General features: G+C 38.8%; 1 non-coding gene across 1 annotated transcript; it reads left to right on the top strand.

The window, feature by feature from the left end:
- Positions 1–282: 282 nt before the first annotated feature.
- Positions 283–389, top strand: LOC142177778 (small nucleolar RNA R71). The gene has a single exon (XR_012706334.1). It is a non-coding gene; the product is annotated as a small nucleolar RNA R71 (small nucleolar RNA).
- The last annotated feature ends 22806 nt before the right edge of the window (positions 390–23195 follow it).

Below are 23195 nucleotides of genomic sequence, written 5' to 3'. Positions count from 1 at the left end.
CCTGAGTTATCAATCTTTTTGGTGAGGATACTCATTTGCGTCATTAGAGTGGCCATATTTTTGGCTTTGGAGTTGTTTGGGTCCAAAGCCACTGAGTGAACGACAAGAGTGATCGTATAGTCTCTTGTCATCCATCCTGAGTTTTGAGCCATTTTATCAAGTAGGATCTTGCATTCTCTGAATGATTTTCTCAAAAATGCTCCACCTGCTGAAGCATCAACATTGGCCTTTAAGCTGTCTGCCAATCCCATGTAGAATCTCTGCCCCAACATCTGATCTGGAATGCCATGATGTGGACACTTAACCAGCATACCTTTGAACCTCTCCCATATTTCTTGTAGTGTTTCTGTTGGTCTCTGCCTGAAGCTCAATATCTCATCAATTTGTTTGGCAGTCTTATTGGGTGGGTAGAACTTGTTCAAAAATTGCTTGACTAATTCCTCCCAAGTAGTGATGGAGTTTATGGAGAGTGGATTAAGCCAAGTCTGAGCCTCTCCCGTCACCGAGAATGGAAACAATAATAGCTTTATTGCTTTCGGTGTCATATTAGGTTGCCTTTGTGTGACACATATCGACAAGAAATTTTTCAGATGCTGCTGAGGATCTTCAATGTAAGACCCCGAGAACAATCCCTTGTTTTGCAACAAATGTAGCATGTTGTTTGTGATTTGAAATGATTTCACTTGTATATGAGAGACTGCAATTACGGTTGCCAGATTTTTGACGGTGGGTTGTACCCAATCATACAATGCTGCTTCTGGAACAAGAGGCACCACACCCTAATTGTTCGGGTCATTTGCATTGTTTCTGATGTTTGGATTTTCTATTCCGTCATCCATGTCTGGTTCGATTTGTTATGTTGAGTTCTATTGCTGTTTGCCCTTCTTGTTTGCGCGATTCAGTGCCTTGAAAACTTTCTCAGGATCTGATAATACTTCGAACAATTCACCAGTTCTTGAGGAGTTTCTAGGCATGCACCTGTAACACCCAAGACTAAAAACGTTAGAATTTCAATATATTTAGTTTAAAATGAAGAAAATTGACTGCACTAAGAATTCTAGCACTTCTTTTAGTTACAATTAATAACACCGTTAATTCCCCGGTACGTCGTCAAAATTTGATCATGCCTAACTATGCCTTATAAAAAGGACTAAGCGGTCATTGCAAATATATTTCGGTTAACAAGTCTGAAGTCGAATCCCATGGGAAATTAACCTATTAAGCACAACTACTAGACTCGCACAAATTCACGCAATCAATATTCAGAAATATTTAAATAACAATTTGGATGATCTCAGGTTGTGATTTCCCCTATTGTCGGAATCCTTTCCGCTACGTTTTCTATAAATTTTCCTAAGTTTTCTCTACCGATCATGAGCTCTCAGAATGTCGTAATTCTCTCGCGAGTAACTACCACAATTTACTAGACATATTCTTCCAAATTACGCTAGCTGGCACTAAGTTACGGCTCACTCGGATCGCACCAAGGTTTCGTTATTCCTAATCCCACCTTTAAACCCTCCGTATTGATCCCTCATATACGTAAGGAATGATAACTACCTAAATATGCACTCTCTTCTGAGTAATACACACTAAATAGGCACAGTCGATTGAGAGCTCTTCAACCAACCACAATATAAACGTAGTTGAACAAATAGAGAAAAACTACGGCAAATCTATATTAATGTAGCAGGAAAATCATCCTCTAATAGGTTCCATTAAAATCCTAGATTAGAAGTTTAGCTACTCATAGTAACAATATCCCAAGTATTTTTCATAAATAAATTACAAAGTAAAGATGAAGAAATAGAGAAATCGATGATTCTATCCCCCAACGGGTGTTCCACGAGTTATTCTTGCCTCCGGTCGCAAAAACTCCTTCAAAAGTGGTGTTTCATGTCTATTTATACGTGTATGAAAAGACCTAAATGACATATCCCTAGTCCTAGTCAAACAGGGAGATGAAATAAGCCTTCAAATTCCGGATCAGGCTCGCCTCAGACCGTTCCTCGCGAGGTAAAATGCGAGATGAACCTCACCCCAGACCATGCGACGCCTGCCTCCACGCGAGCTCAACCTCGTCTTATCCCTCGCGTCGCCTACTCCCATGCGAGATCAAAGGCTCGCCTCGCCAGCTCTAACGCAAGCTCAATAGCTCGCTTCGCCAACTTCTTCATTTTTCCGTTGCTCACTTCTTTCTTTCTTCTTTTTGACTGTTTTCGAGCACGCTTTAGACTTTAAATATTCCTTTTGCTCTACTTTTCATTTTCAATGTACCTACACATAAAATAGACTCCATTACGCGCAAATAAAGTGTAGTTTAACATTAAAGCACATAAAATGTAAGGTAAATAATCTACTAAAATATGGAATTATAGCCACACATCAATAAGGATTAAGGAAAAGAAGACATAGATAGGTAAACAAGAGCAAACCAACCTAAGTAGGATACAAATAGTTCTAAGCCTCTCTTTGTTGATAAGCTGTACAACTCCATTGTATAGTTTCATGATGTTTTAAATGTGATTCTTGCTTAATTTGCCTTGTAATTATAAATGATCTCCTTATTGGAGAACAAATATGAGCACTTAAATAACTTCATGACTAGTAATTTTACTTTGAGTCAGCCTGTTAAGTTTGTGAGAAATGCTTAATATAGCACTTAGAATTGCATGGCATTTGATTTCTGTCTTTGATCGATGGTACTCTGTGTGTTGTCTTGTCTAGGATCCTAAGTTTCAGCCAGAAATGTCAAGCACTTATCAATCTGTGAAATGCAATAAGGCTTGTCCCTGTGACCATAAGAGGCAACAATGTATTTATGAGAGATGGTACGCTGAGATGAGTGCAAGTTTTGGGTTGCTTGGAGAGGATATAATATTGTTTTGAAAATCTAAATGAGCTTGCACCACAACGAGCTGTTTTTGGATGTGAAATTGCAGAATCTGGTGATCTTTACAACCAACGTGCTGATGGTATTACGGTTTTGGGCCGAGGTGATCTTAGTATAGTTGATCAACTTGTCGAAAAACATGTAATTATTGATTATTTCTCTTTGTGCTACGTAGGGATGGACTTTGGTGGCAGGACGATGGTTCTTGGTGGAATAAAACCACCTGCTCACATGGCCTTCACCAAATCTGATTTTCTCTCAGGTATGCATTGGAAATAATTGTTTAGAGACACAGTAATGTTAGGTCTCCTCCTGGCAAATACACTTGATAAATCTTACGCATTTACTTTAGTCTCGGATGGCAACAATCCGTACTACAATATTGACCTGAAGGAGATACATGTAGTGGTGGGCGTTCGGTCGGTTCAGTTCGGTTTGAAGAAATTCGGTTCGGTTATTTGGTTTTCGGTTTTGTAAAAGTATTAACCGAAACAGTTCGGTTTTCTAATTTCGGTTCGGTTTATTTCGGTTCGGTTTTCGGTTTGAACAATATCATATTGGGCTTCTTCTACGTATTAATTGGACTGACTAATTTGTTGATTTTTTCCAAAATTTCGGACTACTTGTGTTGCTTGAATGTGATAAATCATAAATCTGTTCTTTTATTTATATAAATCTGATTTGTGTTGCTGAGGAGTATTCTTGATTAAAAAATCTGATTTGTAGAGAAAATATACTATAATCTTAGTAACACAAATATAACGATAAGGACTATTATCTCCCAAAAACCTTTTGGTCTACCAAGAATCAAATAAAAGCATGTACATTTTTTAAAATATATCAAGATGCCATTTCTTCTAGAGCGAACAGCAGACCACCAACAGGAGCTCGAAAAGCAGCAGCCATCTAGTTTATTTATAAAATCACATGCCAATGTGATAATTTGCACATAATCAAGAAATAAAATACCCATATCAAATTCAATATGCAGCAACATATGTCCAATATTCAGCCATGAGAGAACAAAAAATCCAGAATCTATACTGCTTTGCTGCCAAAAATCTAGAAATATGCCAATGTGATAATTTGCACATAAACTTCATTCATTATATCCAAAAGTTAGCTTGAGCAGCTAGTATGAAATCACTGTTTAGTACAAGCAATATTACATAACCAAAAGAGAAATCGAGAAGTTAGAAAGTTTTCATGTTGCTGAAGTCTCAAAATCAATAAAATAACTACATTAAGTACTACTGCAGCATCAGCTTGTCTACCAAAAGAGCTCACTAGCAAGTTATTACTGCAGCATCACTTGTCTATTTACTACTTGTCTATTTACTTGTTGATCTAAGCATTTATGAAAATGATACATAATCTGTAAGTTCCATTTAGGCGCCATGATCAAACCTTTGCAAAAAAGACATAAGTATAAGTCAAAAACACAATTGATTTATAATAAAGTATATCAATGTTATATCATCAAATATACAGAAGGTTATCAACTTACCACACATGCCACAGGTTGCAACTATATGTCAATAATAGTTGAATCTTTTGCACAATTTGCCAAATCTAAGGAAAATATTGAAGAAAACTTTGTCATGCATCAGTGTTAAGTAAACTATTTGTAATATAATAAATGCAAAACACAAAATAATTATCAAGTTCCAGTTGTTCTAGATACTCCAAGTCTTCCTCAACTTTAATAGGAATAGGTTCACTTCTAAGCCAATCTTGAAGACAAATAAGAGATTGCACCAGTTTAGGCGTCAACGAACTCCTAAACGAGTCAAGAATGTGACCTCCAGTACTGAATGCACATTCTGATGCAACACTTGAAATAGGAATGGCTAACACATCACGAGCCATCTCCGCAAGAATGGGAAATCTAGGCTCATTGATTTTCCACCACTTTAAGATTTTAAACTCATCTGTTTCGGGCTCAATATCTTCAGCAAGATATCTATCTAACTCTGATTTAGCACCTAAGCCTCCTGTCACTTCCTTATGTTTCTCAAATTCCAATTTCGTTCTCATTGTTCCTCTTTTCAAAAAGCTACCATAACCACTCATGGTAGCTGTTGTATTTTCAGATGAAGCAGATGTAGATCCTTTTGAATTTTTCTTTACATAATAATCAAACAAAGAATCCATATAATTTTTCACTTCTAAAATCAATTTCTTCCCTTCTTTTTCTCCAAACATCCTCACAATTGCAAAAGGAACATAGTCAAGCTTGTTACGGGGATCCAAAATTGATGCAATAAAGATCATATTGTTCATTTTTTCAGGTTCACCCCAATACTTGACAAATTTTTCTTTCATTTTTTTTGCCATTTCTTTCAAACTAGCATCTTCATGTTCCATCCACTCTTTCAAAATAAGATCAAGCTCACAAATTTCAACAAAATATACATTGGAAGTGACATAAATAGAACCAGAGACCCTCAAAGTAAGCAAATAAAAAGCTTCAAGAAATTTTACCATTATTCTCACATTATCCCAGTCAGCACTTGTGAGATCACCTGCACTAGTTCCATCTTCACATACATAGGTACGAAGATGATGCAACAATCTAGTATCAAAGAAACTATATTTGTCAAAGGCAAGCTCAAATTGTTGTGCTGTGTCTAACATCATGTATGTAGAGTTCCATCGAGTAGAAACATCTAAGCATAATATTCTCTTGGAAGTTAACTTTTGAGATTCACAACATTCTTTAAACTTTCTAATCCTAGCGAGAGATAGTCTAATGTATCTCACAGCTTGTCTAACTCTCTTGATAGAAATACCAATTTCTTTCAACCCATCTTGTACAATGAGATTAAGTATGTGAGCCATACATATAACATGCAGATGTTTACCATTCATTATATTAGTTCCCCAAGTAGTCAATTGTTTAGACACTTCTCTTACTGTGACATCATTGGAACTAGCATTATCTACCGTTATAGTAAATATATTTTCCAAACCCCAATCAAGCAAGCAATTAGTAATAACCGCCGCCATATCATTACCCTTATGACTAGAGATAGGACAAAAGTTTATTATCCTTTTATGCAATTTCCAATCGTTGTCAATAAAGTGAGCAGTAAGACACATATAGTTTATTCTTTGTATAGAAGTCCAAGTATCTGTTGTAAGACAGATTTTTGGACGTGCTTCATTGAAGGACTTCTTCAAACTTTGTCTTTGTTCACAATAAAGTTCATAACAATCTCTTGTCAATGTTCTACGAGAAGGAATTTGAAATTGAGGTATTGTGACTCCTATAAACTTCTTAAATCCTTCCTTTTCAACAAAACTAAATGGCAGTTCATCCAAAATTATCATTTGAGCTAAAGCTCTCCTACTAAGTGCTTGATCAAATTTTCAAGTGGTAAGCACCCCTTCATTTGGCCCATTTGAAGCTAGTAGAAAACTTAGTTGTGTTTGACTATTTTCTATTTTACGGGGCATTTTGGGACACTTAGTGAGATGATTGTTCATTGATGTAGTACCATTACCTTTCGTAGCAGCTGCATAAGTTTTTTCACAATACTTACATTTTGCTCTTTTAGCTCCACTAGGATCATCATACTTCTCAAAATAGTTCCAAGCATCAGATCTAGGTTGCATGACTTTCCTTTTCTTTGGAGCTTCATCAAGACTGAGACATTCAGTGTTAGGTATGCTATCATTTGAACCCCCACCTTCGTAGGCTTCACTTACCCTACTTCCATTTTCTTCCGTCTACGAAAACAAATACAAACAGAACAATAAAACACTAAGCTATAATAATGCGAAAACGGAAGTTAGAGGATGAGACAGAAACAAGCACAAAATTAAATGAGGAAACAGAAATAATAACCGAGCAAGGAGACAAAAAATGGACATCAAATTCAAGAGTCAAGACTTATTTCAACAATATACATGCGCCTTTAAGTCTTTAACTACTAATTTTTAGCAGAAAAAAAGAAGACAAAATTTACTAAAATGAGAGAAAGAAGAGAAGATCGGCGAGGATAGAGAACAAAAAAGAAGCAATGAGAGAAATATAACAAAAATTAAACTTATCGGCACAAGCACACTGCACACCAGTGTATCAATGGTGATAGAGACTAGAGAGAGAAGTTTGAAGAAAAAGAACCCTAGCGTATGCGTATTTGGGAAAATCTTAGGAATGGGAAAAACAAAAGCTGATGACAAGCTTAAAAGTCTTTAAGTGTGGGCCTAGTATTTGTTAAGAGTGGGCCGTCTTTAATGGACCTTAAAATTGGGTATAATATTTGTTATATTGGGCTTAGCCTATATATAGTTTAAAGAATCTATTTGCTAATAATTCGATTTTTCGGTTAACCGAACAAAATAAATTAATAACCGATGACCGAACCGAAAAACTGAATTTTAAAATTTTAAAATTGAAACCGACCGAAAAGACCGAATAACCGAAACCAAAATAAAAATATTTTCGGTTCGGTCGGTTTTTTCGGTTCTAACCGATATATGCCCACCCCTAGATACATGTCGCTGAACCTAAATCCGCGGGTTTTTGGTGGAAAACATGGGACTATACTTGATAGTGGTACCACCTATGCTTACCTTCGAGAAGCAACATTTGCAGCTTTCAAGAATGCTGTAAGATATAGTTTATCTACATATTTTCCAATGTTTTGTTTGATTCGTTCTGCCAATGTTAACAAGTAGTAATTTTCGACATCTACAGAGTTCCTTGCAAGTTTCTGCATATCTTTGATGTTATCTTTCATTGCTTTTGCTGTGTTACATTTAGTGAAGGAAATGTGGAGTCACTGATTGTGAATTTATACAGTATGTTACTTATGGCTATTAACTTTAGATAAACTAAGTCTTTTCCTTTTTGGGATGAACCTCTTGAACTTTTCTTTTCAGGTAACGAAAGAGCTTCATTCTCTAATTAAACAGATCGAAGGGCCAGATCTTAGTTTTAAAGATATCTGCTTTTTTGGTACTAGAAGGTATTTATAAGAAGAGTTCCAAAACTAATTTGACGTCTATGATTTTATTGTTTAATTTTTTTTCCTATTGTTGGTGTTACCAATATTATTTAATATCTCATATATATATTCCAGCGACATATCACAACTCTCAAAGAACTTTTCGCATGACGACATGGTATTCAGCGATGGAAAGAAATTAACTCTCTCCTGAAAACTACTTTTTCAGGTAGGCATTTTATTCTGTTTTAGTACTTCCTTAACTATCTTGCCGACACTTTTTGGCGTCACATATACTGGCTTCTTTTTCTTTTTACGATTTAGTATTGATTAATTTTCCCCTTCTCCATTGTAACTTGTATGCTATAAAGCACTTCCCAAATGGAAAGAATCTAATTCGTCTTCTTGGAGGTATTTCTAACAACTTGACAAAGTTCATCGTCCTAGCTCTTCGGTTCTGTAACATGCATGCTTTTAATTGCAACAGGAATCGTTGTTCGCAACACTCTTGTTACTTACGATTGTGAAAATAAAAGAATTAATTGGTTTTTGGAAATCTAATTGTTCTGAATTATGGGATAGACTCAATTTATCCCCTCCACCTCCATCTCCACCTTCACCATCGCTCTCAAGCTTGGATAACACAAACCATGCTGAAAAAGCCGAAACTTGATCAAAACGACAGACTTGGTTCTCGCAATGAGTCCAAGGAGGGGGACGCTTTGAGGGCGTCTATTAGGAAGTATAACTTCCGTAGGGACTTAGAGGAGGCTCCAGGTGTTACATCATTGAAGAACTATATGAATACTGAATACTTTGGAGAGATTTCAATAGGCAATCCAGCTCAAACGTTCACCGTACGCTTTGACACTGATAGCTCGAATTTCTGGGTGCCTTCGTCGAAGTGCACTTCTGTAAGATTCTATACATGCTTATGGTACAAAGCATAGTAGTGAAAGCTAACAGAGGACATGCATCCATCTTGGGTCATCTAATTTGATGATTGTCTATCTTGGTGCAGGCTATCTATGTCTTTCATTCCCAGTACAACTCAAGCCGATCAAGTAGTTATATGGCAAATGGTATATTATGTGTCCATTTCTGTGTTTTGATACAAATTGTTTCTCACTGTCATTTGCTTTCTTATTGTTGCTCCAAAACGCACACGCAAGTATACGTGGTCGACAAGTAATATAGAATTGTAAGTCCAGATATCATACCCACATGGACTTGTGATTAACTATTTACTAAATTAAACTAAGACAATTAATCTATTCAAGCGCTTTTCTAAAGATTATTAACTACAACTAATCTAGAGTCGAAAACTAAGAAATTAAAGAAAATAAGTCTACAATCCTAAAGATGAATTCAATGGGAGAAAATATTCCAGAGTTATGGGTTAGCTAACAATCCCGTTGAGTTTTCCACTTAAATCGTCTAATTAATTTATTTGATTTATTGATTGACAGGGTTAATATTGCTCGTAGTCTTCTCCCGAAGTACTACTCGCCTATTCAAGCTAACCTAATGCCTATATTCCTATGGAATTAGGATTAACAAGAACACATCAATAATTTTCGTATAACAACCAAGCAAGACGATTAGGTATATTCCTATCCTAACTGCAAATCCGTTCTCGATGCTCGAGTTCAAGATCTTACTCTACTCAATATTATATGCAATCTAGAATTCCCTCTCCCGAGTTCAGTCCTAGATTCGTAGATAGTATTTAATTGGTGATCAAGCAATCAAATAATTAAGTGCAAGATTGAATAAATAAACCAATATGATAAAATAATAAGAATAATTTTAGCTTCAAACTACAACGTTCATGCAACACCCAAAATACTAGAATTAATAAACTATGAGACTAAAAGAAGAGAAGAGATGAAAAACTGAGAATCCTTGCTCCAAGCGTGGTTTATGTTCTCCTCCTCCAAAGTGACGTGTTCTCCCTAAAAAATATGTTAGATCTCCTCCAAATTAGGTTTAGACTTGCTTTTATACGAGTTGGGGGGGGGGGGGGGGGGAGGGGTCTTGGGCCAAAATAACCTTGTCCCCGGGGAATTAGGAGATGTTTCCCGTCACCAGCGCCCAGGGTAGCGCGGGGTGCTAGACTTGGTGCTGGGAAAATAAACATTCTGCAAATTGGGCCACAGGTAGCGCCCCACGCTACCTGTGGCCCTGGAAATCGCCATTTTAACTTTTTCTCCTTTTTGGCTCTAATCTCGTACCTTTCGCTTCTATTGCCTCCGGATGATTCCTACATATAAACAAACCACGAATTAACATAAATCAATACATTTTACATCCGAAATCCATAAAACACGAGTAAAATATGAGGCGATATATATATATATATATATATACTTTAAGCTAAATATCAACACCCCACACATAGACTGTTGCTCGTCCTCGAGCAACGAGACTATCAACTAAACCGCCACAACGTACACATCTCAACTAGAGAGGATCACTTCAATTATTTAACCATACACGCTACCCTTGACTATGATCGATACCGACAATTAAAGCATGAACATACAAAATTCACATTCTTCCAGTTTTAAACATGCCCAAGTATATCATTTCAATTCAAACAACCTATCTGTAACTACCCTACATCAAGAGCCGACTCGTTACCACTAAGCACCCTTACTTGCGCATTCACCCAACAAGAGAAATTTACAACATTACCAATCCTTCATGAGATCATGTGCCCTCACCAACAAATAAAAGAGTGAATATAAAGTAGTCCACACATTCAAGTATGCATTTGAATATAATTTAAGGACATCACACAATTGAACAAAATTCGCTCACTCTCACAAAGAATTTCATGTGCATCTCATGGTTGTACCATAAACTTGTCCGTAGTGTACATCTCTACTAATCTAAGCTAGGCAAATCTAGGATCAATTAGGACTTTAAGGTTGTAGTGTAGGCTAAGGGACGGGTATGATACATTTAGGCATAGTGACTAACTCTACTAAGCACTTTAATACACTACACTCACAATTCGAGCACATATTCTTCTCAACCAATTCACTTGCCACAAACCATATACAACATAGCCTTTTTTTCAATTAAGCACCTCTATACTCCCACTAGCATGAATTAGTAAGATTATGAGGTGTGTGTTTCTCTACATTATTTGAACTACTATTTTTTTCCTTCTTGATTTTTTTTTCTTTTTCTCTTTTTTTTTCTACACACACTCCATATATTAAGGTTCTTTGGCTAGTGACCTTTTCCCCCACAACTTTAGTGTACCTTAAAGGCCCTTCCATGGTTCCACTCGAAAGTTACTCCCTAATCTCTCACCTTACTTCTTTTAGCGACTAAGTGCCTTAGGAGGTAAAGGTTCAATAATCTCAAATTAAGAACGAAAGAGGGGTACGACTTGTAATATGGGTTCCAAGGAAAAGGTCTATAGGCTCAAAGGGGCTAGCAACGGAAAATTTTATTTTTAAGTGACAAGCACATCTATGATCAAGCAAGAAATGCCTACGTCATCTCCTAGACTAGCACAACTTATTGATTTCTCTTCGGTTAACACACAGAGCACGTTCTAGACTACACAGGATGACACATAATATCATAAATCCTCACACACACATTGCACATAACTCAATCAAGACGGTTCTGTTCAACTCTCAAGTCAAACAAGCACATATAGTTGAGAAATTTTGAGCAATATTGCACTATATGGCATACAAGTCGAACAACTAAGAAAAGGCATCACAGAATAGGCTATTTATTTTACTCGGGCATCACCATTCAAATCCAACGCACGGAAAGACAGAGTGCATGCCATAACCTAGTATGCCAGCACCAAACACGTCAATAGGTATCTCAGAGCAACTCAGTTTCTTCCTAACCTACTCCTAAAAAATAAATAAAGTACCCGGTTCGAGCTACATCCTTGGAAAAGAACCGGCGCCCAAAGAAAAAGTGTTGCTCCAAAACGCACACCCAAGTATACGTGGTCGACAAGTAATATAGGATTGTAAGTCCATATATCGTACCCACATGGACTTGTGATTAACTATTTACTAAATTAAACTAAGACAATTAATCTATTCAAGAACTTTTCTAAAGATTATTAACTACAACTAATCTAGAGTCGAAAACTAAGAAATTAAAGATAACAAGTCTGCAATCTTATAGATGAATTCAATGGGAGAAAATATTCCGGAGTTGTGGGTTAGCTAAAAATTCCGTTGAGTTTTCCACTTAAATCGTCTAATTAATTTATTTGGTTTATTGATTGACATGGTTAATATTGCTCGTAGCCTTCTCCTGAAGTACTACTCGCATATTCAAGCTAACTTAACGCCTGTATTCCTATGGAATTAGGATTAACAAGAACGCATTAATAATTCCCGTATAATAATCAAGTAAGGGGATTAGGTATATTCCTATCCTAACTGCAAATCCGTTCCCGATGCTCGAGTTTAAGATCTTGCTCTACTCAATCTTATATGCAATCTAGAATTTCCTCTCCCGAGTTCAATCCTAGATTCGTAGATAGTATTTAATTGGTGATCAAGAAATCAAATAATTAAGCGCAAGATTGAATAAATAAATAAATATGATAAAATAATAAGAACAATTCAAGCTTCTATCACAACCCAAAATCCAAACCGTCGTGATGGCACCTAACCCAACCCACTAGGTAAGTCAATTAACAAAATAACATAATATAATAACGCTGATGTGAATCAAAGATGTGATAATTGAATTTTATATAACTTCCCAAGGACTGGTAGTACAAATCATGAGCTTCTAAGATTTAGAATTTACAAAGCTGGTATGAATTTAAGTACATCATCTGTTTGAACTGTACAAGAACAAATTAAAACTCTAAAGCTACCAAGATCAAGAGGCAGCTATAACCGGAATGCAGGTGCATTTTCAGATCCAGCTCCCGCCGTGCACATCAACATCAGCATCCAACATCTGCACGCAAGGTGCAAAAATATAGTATGAGTACAATCGACCCTATGTACTCAATAAGTAACAAACCTATCCTTAGGTTGAAAGTAGTGACGAGCTGGGACAGGGGTCAGAGTCCAACTCCAATAACCAGTAACAGTCATAGCAATAATAATAAAATGGTACATGAAAATAACTCAGAGGTAAGATGCTCTGCTCGTTCACAGTTATAGAAAGATAGGCATGCTTTTCAAGTATAATAGTAAATCCCAAATCTTCCACCGAAAGCACCAAAAGCATATGAATAAGTTTGTAAATCGTGATTTTTTCCAAAAACTTTTCAACAATAAATAAGATGTTTCATTTTCAGATAGCATGAGGAAAATACATCTATATGCCTACATGTCAATATACAGGTGAAATCATGAATGTCACCTAAGCTGGGTAGCCGAAGGGAATGCATCTCTATGCATGTATCTCAAGTACGCAGGTCAAATGCAATGCATCTCAATGATGAACTCATGTACTCACCCTCTCAGAGTACTCCATCTCACTGTCTCATATTCTCACTCATCATGCCCAATACTCATCACACTCAGTCACTCAGTATTGTACAGGGCAGATCCAGCCCACATGCAAATAAACCAAGGCAGATCCAGCCCAAAGATGCAAATAAACCAGGGCAGATCCAGCCCAATACAAATGAACCAAAATGCAAATAAACCAGGGTAGATCCAACCCAATGCAAATGAACCAGGGCAAATCCAGCCCAATGCAAATGATTGCTAGCAATTGCACCCACTATGGATGTGCAGACTCCAGAGGGGCCGATCCAACCCAAGCGTTATAAAAAGCCAAATTCGGGCATGGATCAATAAAGCTTGCTGCGGCGTGCAACCCGATCCCATAAATATCACTCACAATAGGCCTTCAGCCTCACTCAGTCATCAATATCTCCAATCTCTCGGGCTCACAACACTCATGCTAAGCAGCCCAAATCAATGATATGAGATGTGACAATATACAATAATAGAGACTGAGATATAATATGTAATGATGAGTACGACTGAGTACATAACTGCAATTAAGCAAATAACTTATCAGCAAAGAACGACCATTGTGGGTCCCAATAGTACTAGCATATAGCCTAAATATTATTTCTAGCATGAATTATGGCTCAAGTGCTTTAACAATATGGTACAATAAATATTTTCAGATAAAATAGCTACACAGTTCCATGGAATCGACTAAATCACAATTTATACGGTGCACGTTCACACGCCCATCACCTAGCATGCACGTCACCTCAAAATCAATCACATAATGCTTAATTCGGGGTTTCATGCCCTCAGCACCAAGTTTAGAAGTGTTACTTACCTCGAACAAGCCAAATCCAATACCGAGCAAGCCAAGCGATACTCCAAAAATGCCATCACGCGCGTACCGACCTCCGAATGACTTGAAACTAGCCAAAAGCAACTCAAATACATCAATTAACACCAAAGGAAACAAACCCAATCGATAAAGATCGAATCATTAATCAAAAGACCAAAATCAACCCAAAAGTCCAACCCAGGCACGCGCCTCAGAACTCAACAAAACTTATAAAATCCGACAACCCATTAAATTACGAGTCCAGTCATACTAGTTTCATTCAAATCCAACTCCAAATCGATGTTCAAAACTCAAAAACTCATTCTATGAAACTTTAGGCTAAAACCCCCAATTTTCTCTTTACAATTCATAATCCAAATGCCAAAAACAAAGATAGAATCACGAAATATAATCAAACCCGAGTATAAAACACTTACCCCAATCCTTGTGATGAAAATCGCCTAAATAATCGCTTCAATCCGAGCCCCAAATCTCAAAATATGATAAAAGAACCAAAAACCTCGATTTTATAGCTTCTGCCCAAAAATTCCGCATATGCAGTCACACTGTCGCATCTGCGACCCCCGCTTCTGCGGTAAAATGCTTCGCTTCTGCGAAAATAGCTTGACCCATCTCACCTCGCACTTGCGGTCCAAGACTATTTGCGCTTCTACGACCAATTGTCCGCAACTGCGGACTCGCATCTGCGTCCATTCTTCCGCAGATGCGTAAGCACCAAAATCAGCATACCTTTAGCAATGCAACATGAAACGAAAATGGTCTGAACCTCGTCCTCGGGCCACTCGAGACCCCGTCCAAAATACCAACAAAACCCATAACATAACATGGACCTACTCAAGGCCTCAAATCACACATAACAACATCGAAACGATGAATCACACCTCAAATCAAACTTAAATGAATTTTGAACTTTCAACTTTCAAAACTCGCACTGAAACATATCAAATCAACTCGGAATGAACTCAAATTTTTCACACAAGTCCCAAATGGCATAACGAAGCTATTCCAATTCCCGGAACCACAATCCAAACCTAATTTCATCAAATTCAACTCCCGTTCAAACTTATGAAATTTCCAAACTTTCAAATTTCCAACTTTCGCCAATTAGCGCCGAATCCTTCTAGAAATATCCAAATGCAAATCCGTGCATACGCCCAAGTCCAGAATCACCATCCGGGCCTAACGGAGCCCTCAAAAATTTGTTCTGGGGTCAAATTCACAAAACTTAAACTTGGTCAACTCTTCCAACTTAAAGCTTCAACGATGAAATTCATTCTTCCAAATCAAACTCCGGATCACCTGAAAACCAAAACCGATGATACACACCAGTTATAATATATTATATGGAGCTACTCATGCCCTTAAACTATCGAGCGAAGTGCAAATGCTCAAAACGACTGGTCGGGTCGTTACATCCTCCCCCACTTAAACATACGTTCGTCCTCGAACGCGCTGAGAGTCATTCCAAAGCCATAAAACCATCGTGTAATCTTACCATGCACATACTCGGGGGTGATCTCATATCACCCTATCCCATATAGGCCTGAAAACACAACATAACTAAAGATCATTTGTAACGACCCGATCGGTCATTTTGAGTCCTAGCACGTCACTCAGCAGTTTGGGGCCACGAGTAGCTTTACTTCAGGTATTAAGACTTGTACGCTTGGTCAGAATTTAATTTTGGGAAGTTCAGAGTTGATTTGGAAAGAAAATTCTAAATTCGGAAGCTTTAAGTTGGAGAAATCAACTAAAGTATGATTTTTGAGTAGACGACCTCGGAATTGGGATTTGAAAGTTCTAACAGGTTTCGTATGATGATTTTGGACTTAGGCGTATGTCCCGATCGGGTTTTGGATGACCCGGGAGCGTTTCGGCGCCTATTGTGAAAGGTTGGCATTTTGGAAGAATTTTATAAATTTGAGTTGAAGTGCATTTCAATGATATCGACGTCCGTTTGGGATTCTGAGTCTGGGAATAGCTCCGTATAGTGATTCTGGTATTGGGAGCATGTCCGGATGTGGATTTGGAGGTCCGTAGGACATTTTGGGGTAATTTGGCGAAAGTTAGAAATTTGAAGGCTTTTGAGAAGTTTGACTGGGAGTGGACTTTTTGATATCGGAGTCAGATTTTGATTCTGGAAGTTGGAGTAGGTCCGTAATGTGGAATATGACTTGTATGCAGAATTTGAGATCAATCGGACATGATTTGAGGGGTTTAGGCATCGAATGTAGAAGTTTGAGGTTCTAATGTTCATTAAGCTTGGATTGGTGTGCGATTCATGATTTTGACATTGTTTGATGTGATTTGAGGCCTCAAGCAGGTCCGTGTTATGTTGTGGGACTGGGTTGTGTGATTGGATGGGGCCCCGGGGGCCTCGAGTGTGTTTCGAGATGGTTTCGGATCATTTCAGGCTGTTTTGGATTGCTGTTGCTGCTATCTGGTTTCCTTCATCGCGAACGCGAAGGGTGTCCCGCATTCGCGAAGAGGAATTTGAGGTAGCTGGGCTTTGGCCTTCGCGAATGCAAGGCGGAGGTCGCGAACGCGGAGGGTTGCCTAAGGAAGCTTACGCGAACGCGACACAGGGATCGCGAACGCGAAGAAGAAAAGCGGAGTGGGGGCCTGGAGTAGTTTGGCCTTCGCGAACGCAGAGCTCCAGCCGCGAACGAAAAGTAGTGGTGTCTATAGTCTTCGCGAACGCGAGGCTTTGATTGCGAATGCGAAGAAGGGCCTGGCCTGGGCAGATTGTTTTAAAGACAGGATTTGGCCATTTTTCCTCCATTTTTCATTTGGTTGGGCGATTTTGGAGCTCTTGGGAGGGATATTTTTGTCATCTATGTCAAGGTAAGTGATTCCCACCTATTGCAAGTTAAATACTTGGATTTTATAAGGATTTAGACATGAAAATTTGTAGAAATTTGGGATTTTGAAGAAAAACCTAGAAATTGGTATTCTTATATTTTTGTTCACGAATTTGGGCATTAAATTGAGAATAAATTATATATTTGAGTTCATGAGGCTATGGGTAATGGTTATCTTCGAATTTTTTTGGAATCTGGGCACGTAGGCCCGAGGGTACTTTTATTGACTTTTCGACCGGAGTTGAAAATTGTTGTAAATTGATTAAATATGAGTATTAGAGCATATTTTGATTGGGTTGCATCTTATTTGACTAGGTTTGGAGCGACGAGCATCGGTTTGAGTTGTTGGAGCGACTTTGGAGCCTGTTATGGAATTGCGGAGCGAGGTTAGTCTCCTTTCTAACCTTGTAAGAGGGAATTAACCCCATAGGTGAAATAATTCAATATGTTCTTCTATTTGTTGGGGCTACATACGCACGAGGTGACGAGAGTCCGTGCGTAGCTACTATCATGCTTAAGTCCCGATAGTCTAAGACTCAAATTATGCTATACTTGCGATGTGTGCAACCTTCTTGTTAATTTGATTGCTTAAATCACATTGAACTTGGTAAAGGAATTTTAAAAGGATAAAATTCGTTTTCTTGGCCGTTAAATGAGAATTGGAATTTCCTTAAATAATTGCCCCTTAATAAATTCTTGATTTGGTTGTTTGAATGTGTTTATCTTTTGTGGAGCGGGCCGAACGCCTCAGCAGATTAAATAGATGCATCTATGGTTCGCACCGTTCGATCCACGGCAGTGCACAATTTAAATATTTATGTTGGAGCGGGCCGTATGACCTCGACATGATTTGCGCATGATTGAATTGATTGCTTTGGAATTTACCATATATGATATTGCCTCCTTTGCCTGGGATAAATTGTTAAATAATGGGAAATAAATTTGGAGATTCCTTAATTATAAAAGAACTGCTTACTTACTTCAAAATATTGAACTTGCAACCATTTTATATAATCCATGCTTAATTATATCACTGGCATATTAATTATATCCCATAGTAAGTGTCCGAGTCGACCCCTCGTCACTACTTCTTCGAGGTTAGGCAGGATACTTACTGGGTACGCGTTGATTTACGTACTCATGCTACACTTGCTGCACATGTTTTTTATGTGAAGGCATATATATGTCTAGAGGCCTTGTGGGTGCAGAGGCGCGGTTATTGCGGGGACTTAGGTAAGCTGCACTCTCTACTACGATCCGCAACCAGCAGAGTCTCCTTCAGAGTATTTATATTTCTCCTGTCCAAATTTGTATTCCGGACAAATGTTGTATTTCATTTTACCTCCTAGTTGATGCTCATGCACTTGTGACACCGGTTTTTGGGGTGATTATGGGTTGTCCCATATTGAAATTTGTTGAAAACATTATTAGTTATCTTGTAAATTCCATCTCTTATTATTTAATGGAAGGAAAAATGTTATTTCAAAATATTAAAAAAGAGAACCAAATTGAGTATTTATTATTAACTTGCATGACATCGGTGTCCGGCGCCATCACGACCTTTAATGAATTTTGGGACGTGACAACATGGTATCAGAGCACTAGGTTCACTTAGGTCCTATGAGCCATGAGCGAGTCTAGTAGAGTCTTGCGGATCGGTACAGAGATGCATGTACTTATCTTCGAGAGGCTACCAGATTGATAGGAACACTTCCCTTCTTGATTCCTCATCGTGCAATTCGATTCCTTTGAGACTTATGACTTTATTTCCTTCCTATTCAATATTACGTGACGCGAAACGCTTATTATAAATTGGAATTGAGGAATTTTAATGGCACTACTGATGTAGAGCAGGATGTTTCTCCTTGCGTATTCGATTGGGCTAACGTCGTCACCTTGTGGAAGGATGTTCTGTCATCTCAGCTCAGTAGCTGTATTTCTGATAGTTTTGGGGCTATGCGCCAATTGCTATGACAATTCGTGCATTGCTATCGCACCGTGTTTGTGTAATGGAAGGATGCTTGTCTATGCGTTGAAGTAGTGGATGACTTGGAATGAGGTTTACTCAGTGCATGATTCAGAGATCCGGTATTTATTTTCGGCGAAGGAAAGGCAATCGGACTAGGAATGTTTAGATTTGGGTTGATGGAATAACGAGATTTGGTATTTTCGAGCGTGGTAGAATTTTCATCAATAATGTGGTGTCATCTCCCTTGATTGAATGTGTTAAGTTCGTCGTGTTATGGTCTTCATCAATTTGTCTTCAGGGCAGGGTATTGTGAAATATTGCCGGGGAAGCGACTGTCAGAGATCGCAGTGTGCGGTGGTTCAGGATTGAATCGGTGTTTCGGGTGTTGAGGGCTCAAGGAAGATGATCTTAGGGGAGGTTTAAAATTGGTGGCGATCTATTGGTTCAAGTGCTACAGAGATAGATATTGATTTAAGGCAACAACTGGGCATCGAAGGATGAGGAAGGACACATGGGAGGTGTCTCGCAATGGTTAAACTTCTAGAAGGCCAAGTGTGAGAAACAAGAGTCGAGTAGTTGCTTAAAGGAGAGGGTTTGACCAAAGTGGGAGAGTGGCAGAGTATCAGATGGGTTTTGTGGTAGGATAGCTACACGCCTTGGGGAAAGTTTGGAGTGATTGGGATTTATGGTGGATAGTGACTAGGTCTACGAGCTTAATTTGAAATTTTGGCTGCTATATTGAGGAAGATTGGGTGTGACAAGAGGGGGTAGCTTAATATGAAAAAGGATACAACATGTCTTTGGATTGGAATATATTGTCACACATTTAAATGATGCCAGCGGGGAGTGAACGGGCTTGTACAACTGGTGAATGAGCACAGGCTTAGGATGGTTTGTTGGCTTCATGGTAATTGTACTCGGTGCAGTGTTGTTGGAGGATGTCGGCATGGAATTTCCACAGGTGGGATATCTCCTGTGAGCAGGTTAGCGGTTGCGTGGTGTTGATGAAGCTTCTACGAAGAATTTTACTGGTTATCCAGTAAGAGGTAGAATATGTGAATATGGCTAGTGATTCAGAATGTTCATGAAATGTTTAACATAAGGATTTCTAGGAAATTTGGCAGGTTGATTGTGCAAGATCATGTCAATAGGAGATAAGGAATCTTGGTGGGTTCCAGGGTTATGCAATGGTAGCTTCAGGCTAAGTGGGAGAGCTCCACCGTCTATGATTGGATTGTGTAATTGTCAACTAGTGCGGTTTCTGGTTATCAGTGTATTGATGGGTCGCCATGACTAAGGTAAGAGAGCATCAGCGGTAATTTGAGCAAAGGATTTGAGGAATGTGTGCTATATTTGGCCTTATCGATTCGTGTTTAGGTTTGGGGAAGACTTAGAGTCTAGGCTTCGTGCGAAAGTGGTGTATAAGGAAAATGATTCAGCCGAGTGCTTCTTTAAGAGGGCGTTCATGTGCTAGTGGAGACCTGGAGTTTGATTATATTCGGGACCAAGTCAGAGTGGGTGACTCTCAACAATGGTCCTAGTAGGTTCAAATTTTAAGGTGCGGTGCCTAAGTATTTCGAGCTCGTGGTATGGTTAAGTACATAGTTTTATCTGCGGATTATGGAAAAGGGGACTTGGAATGTTCTATGTTATCGTCGATTTGCGGTATGGCATTTGAGGAATGGGAGAAAATAACTTCGGGTTCATAGAGGGGTTTTCAGAATAGGTGTACAGTTAAATACACGAATATGCGTACAAGGAGAGTATGAGATGGTTCATGGGTTTTGGGGACAATGTGGTCTCGTGAAATGGGGTCACTCGGGATGAGTGCGGATTGAGTTCGTTATATTGATAAAGGAGCTGTTATTATTTTTAAGGAATTTCTAGAGTAAATTAGGAGAAGTCGGGTTCGGTTAGCAATGGTTGAATTGGCATGATGACTGCAATGATCAGCTCCTTCAGCGTGTGGAGTTGTACATGTGATTTGTAGCGGTACGTGCGAGGCTTGACGATCGCCGTAATTGATTTTATTTGGGGGCATTCGAGTATTATGGCCTGTTATGTGTAGGTAAAACTTGGAAGAATTATGATGGTTTAGACCACTACTCGAGGTTTGTATTTTACTGCGGTTTGAGAATTTAGTTGCGTGTTGCATTGGTTCTTCTAGAATGAGCTAAGTAGAAGGTTTCTATATGATGAAATGTGTACCTATTGGTGGTTCGGGAGTTATGATAAAATTTTTGTACTCTTGCGTACTGGTATGTTAGGTGCAGTGAGCGACATGGGAATTGAAGGTTGAGGATCAAGGTTGCAGTTGAGGTCGACAAGAACGTCAAGGGCTCGGATGAGCAGGGAAGAATTCAGATGTTTAGAGTAAGCTGGTATTGTTTTTTGAGTCACCTGAGATCGGTGTCCTATGTAAGAGGCTCTATGTATTGAGTTGTGGATTCTTGATTTGATTTACAGCATTAGAGTGGCCGGCAGTATGGAAGTGCAGATTTGTTACCTGGTGCAAAAGGTCGTGGGGGTGTATCCCACGGGAAGATTGTATAAGTGTGACATGTAGTCACTGGATTGATTAAAGATTTAAAACCAAGTATTAAGATTGTGGTACTAACACTAATGTGAGAATTTATGCCTGAAGGGCGCTCAGTTCGTTTAATTGTGGACTGAGGAAGTTTGTTTCAGATTTGACGACTATTCTTATGTGTCATGAATAGGTCAGTGTGGGTCCTTGAGAGGCTATTTAGCTAAGCATGGTATGATCAGAATCGGTTTGAGGTCCGTGGATGTATCTAAATGTTAATGTGGGCTCTATATCAGGCTGGATGTGCTCATCTCAGCATATCATTGTTTTCGGAAGGGTCTTCGGGCCTTGGATGTTATTTATGTAGTCAACTATTCCGTGTAATCTATATTATACCAGGTGGGTTGTGAGATGGTTTGATTATTCACACTCGTATTGAGATCCCGTATAGTTTGTGGTATTATGTGAGCAGGATGGCTCTCAAGATGCAGATCATATATCGTACCTTAGTCGTGCTTGAGTTTGATAGCGTATGACGCTAACCGTCTCCCCAGGATTTGTATTATGCGTTTGGCGTGCTTATGGTTGATATTTGGGCATTTCGTGAGTATAAGCGTTACGAATCGATGCGTGTTTTCCTTAGATTATTATGTATGGATCGGGTGGTACGCTGCCATGGATATGTTGATTGGATCGGGTGGTACGCCGCCATGGGTATCATGGTTGGATCGGGTTGCACTCCGCAACGGTATCATGCGTGGATCGGATTGCACTCCGCAACGGTATCATGCGTGGATCGGGTTGCACGCCGCAATAGTGTGTTATTGAGTATAGTTTCCCATATCTATTATTGCGTGTTTTGCTTCTCATTTCCTGAGGAAGGTTCATAACATCCTTTCGGTTGTTTAATTAGTTATGTGGGTTGAGTAGTTCTTTCCAGAGTTCGTTTCCTTATGTATCACATTCGAGTCCGTAGCTTGTTAGCACATTGTGGCATCATATGAGGCTTTTGCAGTGTCTGAGGTGGCTTATTGCCTGAGCAACTTGTACTGGGGTGAGACGCGATTATTGGACCTGGGATCAGCGCGATCAAATTTATATGAAGCATACTAAAGAGTAAATATTATTATTCAGTCCAGAATGAGGTAATGGTTCTTGTCGGGAGGAGAGACTCCATAAATTGTAATTAGGCAGGTGGCTATGAGTTCTACACATTTTCTCTGTCGTGGCAGTATTGCGAGAGTTTAAGCAAGGCTTAATTGGTCATGAGGTACACTATGAGCTTCGGTCAGTGGAAAGTTAGCTGATGTGCTTTGGAAAGATTGCCTTGGGCAAGTGAGTTACGTGGTGCATGGTAAGAATTAAGTGAGAGTATACAATCATGTATTGGTACATCGTGTGGTGATTGAAACGGTGTTTGTATGTTGGAAGCAGGCCTAGTAGAGAATTTCAGACGTTGGAATTTGGCCCTAAGGCTTATTTGCCTAAATAAAAGGGAGGATCTTTAGATTTGCTCGAGTTAATGTGCTCAGCTGGGTTGTGGTAGCACGGGCAGGTGCACGAGGTGTTAAACAGTGATTTCAGACAACTCCAGAACAGTTCTTAGAACGTTCGAGGACGAACATATGTTTAAGTGAGAGAGAATGTAATGACCAGA

Source organism: Nicotiana tabacum, chromosome 23 (assembly GCF_000715075.1).
Source record: "Nicotiana tabacum cultivar K326 chromosome 23, ASM71507v2, whole genome shotgun sequence".
Classification (NCBI taxonomy): Eukaryota; Viridiplantae; Streptophyta; class Magnoliopsida; order Solanales; family Solanaceae; genus Nicotiana; species Nicotiana tabacum.
The sequence above is the reverse complement of the archived record's forward strand: the minus strand, read 5'-3'. Positions and strand labels throughout refer to the sequence as shown.